The sequence below is a fragment of the Nymphalis io genome, chromosome 10, assembly GCF_905147045.1.
Source record: "Nymphalis io chromosome 10, ilAglIoxx1.1, whole genome shotgun sequence".
NCBI classification, from domain to species: Eukaryota; Metazoa; Arthropoda; class Insecta; order Lepidoptera; family Nymphalidae; genus Nymphalis; species Nymphalis io.
In genome coordinates this window covers 2,187,757-2,194,176 of record NC_065897.1, presented here as the reverse complement: position 1 = coordinate 2,194,176, position 6,420 = coordinate 2,187,757, and positions in this window count along the sequence as shown.

The window sequence follows — 6,420 nt, the reverse complement described above, 5'->3', positions numbered from 1 at the left end:
CAATTTAGAAGTAAAATACCGATTTCATTGAATATAAAATATATTTCCGATACACGAGCCATCTTTATTTTATGGAATAATTTGTTAGCAAATCGTTACGAAAACTCTCTCTCTGACAATTTTCCTTCGACAAACCCAAATGTCAATATAAGATTCTCAAATAGCTTTGCTTTTCCACTATAAATATTTATTACATAAATACATATGTATGACTAATTAACTGTCAAGTGCATAGCTTATATGGCCGCCGACCAAGGGTTCAAACCATGGATTAAACCAATCAAAAATTATTAGATTTTTTGTCGAAAACATGATGTATGTGAGTAGTGTTTACGCTCCCGTGCCTCGGAAAGCACGTAAAGCCATTGGTCCTGTGTCTTAACTTATTTTGGTCGTGTCGGATTTGTTGTTGATAGTCTAGTCTTTTTTGAACATGTCTACGGTGGCTATATACAACAATAACTAAAAAAAAAACGAGTTGCTTATGCAATATAATATATAAACCTTGTTAGCAAACTGTTATAATCGTTATAAAACTTTAGATGCCTCTGCAAACTGTAGAACCTTCGGTTCCGGAATTCATTAAATAATATATCTAATTCATATAATGTATCTATTTGTTCATCAAATCAATAAAAAAACACCAACCTATTAAATAAAAAAAAAATTAATTAAATATGTTATAAATTTTATTTTATCCGTGCAGTGATGGAGAAAGAATACATTTCACTGCCCCTCTCTTTCCCATGGGTGTCGTAAGAGGCGACTAAGGGATATCTGAGCGACCATCTGCTCATCTGGTGGTAGGATGCTAACATCCGCCTGGCTTGTTACCACCGTACGCATGGTGAAGTGGCTTGCAGCCGCGTTTCGAGGTCAGCCAGCGTACAGCCAGTGCCCGAGCGAGTATTGCCGCGATGGGTGTTGGTCTAGTGGAGACGGCTGTTGAACCAATGCCGGGGGAAACTGTATTGACCTGCCGGACAGGGAGACCTGAAAAAACGGCTGTTCCGCTGGCCGCCCGTGGCATAGTACAGGGGCTCGAGCGTGCCTAACCAGCTCGCGAGGCTGCCCCACCAGGCCACGCATAATCTCGGGGTGGACCGTCGTGCCGGTTGGTGACCGGAAGGTGGGGTCCCGGCGGCCACTTCCGGGGGGATTGGGGGCCCTTCCGTCCGGCGGATCAGTATATTTTCCCTTTTGGCAACCATTTGGGAAAACACGCCTCCATACTTTGCCCATCCCTATCGTGGCAATACGTCGCTCGCTTCACGTCACTTTTCCTTATTTTTCCAAATGGTAGCGCAAGTAATAAATAACGGTCGTTCAGCGGTGCACACCCCCACCATACCCACGCTGTTTGAGGTCGAGTTCTCTAACATCCGAAGACTCCACGCTAACCTCAACGCTGTTCACCACCATCTCGAGACAGCACGGCCAGCAATGCTGTTTCTCACGGAGACGCAAATACTCCGCCCTGCCGACACCAGCTACCTTAACTATCTCGGCTACATGCTAGAAGAATCTTTTAAAGCGAAAGCCGGAGTATGCTTGTTCGTCAGAGCGGATGTTTGTTGTCACCGATTGCGCTGCTTGGAGGACCCCTCCTTCTCCATGTTGGTGGTACGTGTGGACCTGGTTGGACTTGGTGACTTGGAGACAAGCCGATTATTTGACCATCTTAGTCGGGTGGCAGATGCTGCGCAAGAGCAGTTTCCTAACGCGGAATTGGTGTTTTTGGGGGATTTTAATGCTCACAATGAATCATGGTTGAAATCCCTCAAAACTGACCATGCTGGAAGAACTGCTCATGCTTTTGCTCTCACACACGACTTGACCCAACTGGTTGATCAGCCCACCAGGATCCCAGACATTGATGGGCAAGCGCCTTCTCTACTGGGTCTTCTGCTGACTTCTCACCCGGTGGAATATCAGGTTGTGGTTCAAGGTCCACTTGGTTCTTCGGATCACGGCCTTATATCTACCAAAGTGCCACAGGCCAAGCTGCCGCCATCAGCGGTATGCAAACGTCGCGTTTGGCACTATAAGTCGGCAGATTGGGACGGTAGGCGCGATTACTATGCGTCAGTCCCTTGGAAGGAACGTTGCTTCAGTGGGAATGACCCGACAGCTAGTGCCGCTGCTGTTGCTGATGAGATCATGTTAGGAATGGAATACTACATTCCTAGCTCAGATCTTATCAATAGGGGTACGCGTAACCGTTGGTTCACTCGTGAATGTGCCGACGCTGTATCATCTAAGCAGGTGGCATATCGCGCGTGGATCAACGGCTGCATTAGCGGGGCATCTAACATTGACTCACTGAAAGCAAACTACAATAAAAATTCCAAGTCCTGTAGGAAGGCATACACGAGAGCGGATGCACAGCGCATTGAACAGATTGGTCATGACCTTATTTCGCATCCTAGGGGCTCCCGTAGCTTCTGGCGTCTGAGCAAGTCTGTGCAAAACAATTTCTGCCAACCTTCGCTGCCACCGCTCAGAAATCCGGACGGATCGCTAGCTCACAGTCCACAGGAGAAAGCCGACCTCCTGGCTAAACTCTTTGCCGACAACTCTGTGATCGATGATTGTAGTGCGCAGCCACCAACAATACCTTCATGTGGCCACACGATGCGTGACATCAAAATCAGGCAATGTGATGTGCGTGCGGAGCTGCAATCACTTGATATACGGAAAGCTAGCGGTCCTGATGGAATACCAGCCATTGTGCTGAAGAAGTGCGCGGCGGAGCTGTCTCCTGTGTTAACGCGCCTGTTCCAACTTTCTCTCTCTTCGGGATGTGTGCCGGAGGCTTGGAGAAGAGCTAATGTGCAAACGGTTCCCAAAAAAGGGGATCGGTCTGACCCGGCAAATTATCGACCAATAGCTATCACCTCAGTACTTTGTAAGGTGATGGAACGGATTCTAAACAACCAACTGATCCATTACCTAGAAGATCACTGTCTAATTAATGATCGTCAGTACGGGTTTCGACCAAAACGGTCCACAGGTGATCTTCTAGCGTACGTAACACACCTCTGGGGTGAAGCTATCGACAAGCATGGAGAATCGTTGGCTGTCAGCCTCGATATCTCCTAGGCTTTCGACAGGGTCTGGCACAGAAGTCTTCTCTCCAAGCTACCGGCATATGGTCTGCCTGCTCAGCTATGCACCTGGATTGCCAGCTTCCTACACAAGCGTAGCCTTCGTGTTTTAGTAGATGGTTGCGCTTCACAATTCTATGTATCCCACACTCTTTCTTTTGCATATCAATGATATGCTCTCTCTTGGGAACATACATTGCTATGCAGACGATAGTACAGTGCATGGTGGATACCACGGAAGCGCAGTGGCTGGGCGAGCAGAAATTGAGGAGAGGCGGAAGAATCTTGTCATTGAACTCGATAGGACTTTAGAGCTCATCGCCAAATGGGGCTGATAATCTTGTTGAGTTTAATGCCAAGAAAACACAGGTATGCGCTCTCACGGCAAAAAAGTCAACATTTTCCCCTCTTCCCTCCCTCTGTGGTACTCCGCTGGTGATGCAAAGCAAAATCGCCATGCTGGGGATTGACGTTCGCTGCGACCTTAGTCCAAGGGATTACATCGAGGCTGTTATAAAAACAGCTTCACGGAAACTCGGAGTTCTGAACAAGGTGCGGCGCTTTTTCACGCCACAACAACTGTCCCTGCTGTACAAAACACAGGTACGGTCTTGCGTGGAATATTGCTCGCACCTTTGGGATGGCTCCGCTAAGTACCTACTGGAGGCCTTGGACCGGTTGCAGCGACGTGCCATACGCATTATTGACGACGTAAAGGTCACAAACACCCTTGAACCTTTACAATTGCGTCGTGAGATAGCAGCACTGAGCGCTTTCTATCGATTGTATCACGGCGAGTGCTCTGAGGAATTATTCTCTCTAATTCCTGCTTCCCCCTTCCTTCTTAAGTCCACGCGAACTGGTTCTCGATGTCACCGCCTAACTGTGACATCAATTCCATAGCGAACAAAGAAATTTGGCAACTCTTTTCTTTGTCGCACTTCCAAAAAATGGAATTCCTTACCAGCTCACGTGTTCCCCTCCTCTTACAACCCGGGTTCCTTCAAACGAGGCGTGAAGAGGCATCTTGCGGGCCGGCAAGGCGAAGGCGGCTAGTGCAGAACGTTTTTCCCGTCTGTACTGGCCGTCGTCGCGTTTGGACTCTACTACCACTTACCATCAGGTGGAGTAGAGTCATTTGCCATCCCGGACATATAAATAAACTACACATATCTACATCCCACTAACCACATATAATAATAATAATACATACATACACACAAATATAGATATATAATTATAGAGTATAAAATTAAAATTATATATAGATAAATTATAAGCCACATACTATTTCATACATACATACATACATACCTTACTTGGAAATGGACAAATAATAGCTTTTCAAGCGGTATTTAAAAATACTCAATGAATTCGACTGCCGAATATCTGTAGGTAGTGCATTCCAAAGTTTGATGGTTTTTGCAGCAAAAGAGTTACTGTAGGTTTGTGTCCGGCTGCAGGGGGTAACTAGTTTATTATCATCCGAAGAACGCAGGCTGTGTGCGCTGTCGCAACCAAGAAATTTAAAGCGTTCTTTAAGGTAAGATGGTGTGTGATCGATATAAATAATAGAGTAGAGAAGAGATAAGGCGTGTAGATTTCTTCGTAGTCTGATTGGCAGCCACTTTAACTGAGACCGATACTCAGAGACATGATCAAACTTTCGCAGACCAAAAATAAATCTTATGGCTATATTTTGTAGCCGTTCTAATTTATTTAGGAGGTCTTCAGATAAATCCATGTAGCAGACATCAGCATAGTCCAGTATTGGTAAGAGGAACGTATTAGCTAAGCTGATCTTTGCCTTGATAGGCAATAGGTTTTTCCATCGACTTAAAAAACCAATGATAGCGAAAATCTTACGACTCATTTCAGCAATTTGAGGTACCCAGGAAAAGGAAGCATCAAGAAGTAGTCCAAGATTTCTAACAGTCTCTTGCATGTGTAATATTTGGCCCTCAAATAAGATTGGAGGTAGATGTTTATCTTGAATCCTCGTCAGAAGCTTATGACTGCCAAATATAGCCACTTGCGACTTGGTCGGTTTCACTTTGAGACCGTAAGATATACACCATTCAGATATCTTTGCCAAATCATGATTCAAGGTTGCAGCTGCCTCATCGATACTGTCTAAAGGAGCGGTAACGTAAATTTGTAGATCATCAGCATATAGATGATAAGAGGAGGAAATAAGTAAAGAGAGAGTATTAATGAATATAGAAAAGAGAAGTGGAGAGAGCACACCACCTTGCGGGACACCGGAAGGAATATCTAGATAGGATGAATATTTATTATTAGCCATTATACATTGCTGTCGGTTAAACAGATAAGAGCGGAACCATTCAATGACAGTAGAATCTATGTTTAGCCATCTTAGGATTGCCAACCATATGTCATAGTCGATGTTATTAAAGGCATTTGAAAAGTCAAGGAGAGCTAGTACAGTCACGGATTTGTTATCAATACCCTGGCGAATGTCGTCACATACCTTAACAAGAGCTGTAACTGTACTATGGCCTAATCTAAACCCAGATTGAAAAGGGCACAGGATTTTATTAATAGTGAGGAATTGGTTTAGTTGAGAGTGAACAACACGCTCTAATACCTTTGAAAGATATGGAAGAACAGAAATAGGTCTAAAATGAGAAGGAAGCAAAGGATTTTAAACTTTGGGAATAGGAATCACGAGAGCTTTACGCCATACAGAAGGGAAGGTACCATGTAATAAATAATAGTTAAATATATGGCATAAAGTAGGCAAAATACTGTTAAGGGTAAGAAGTATAAGTTTATAAATACTTATTTAAGTACATCACTTAATATATTTAATAATTAGATATTTCTATATTATATTTGACTTCATAAAAATATAATCGGTTTCAGAAAGTCATTAATAATGTTTGGTAAAAAAGTTGAAAAAAATAAAATTTCCCGCGTTTATATAAGAAAAGGAGAACTGAACGATTGTCATCGAATTACCAGTATATGATATTTTGTTTTAATTAAATTTAAAATGTTTCATAAGATATTAAAATTAAAAAATAATAAAATATATTACTTCTACTGATGTATTTATTAATTAGAGGTATATTTTTTTTTAAAAACAAGCTTCTATGTACAAAATTTCTTGTCTATTCTGTTGACCGTTGAGGTCATGCTAACTATAAAAATGCATTTTCATCGGAGCCTATCTTCATGGACAACTTCGGAATGATAAGAGAAAGCAGTTCTAATTCAGCTTAGAAGAATAAAACAATCGAACAAATATTGCAACTGAAACAAAAGCTTGTTAAAAAAATATAATATTATA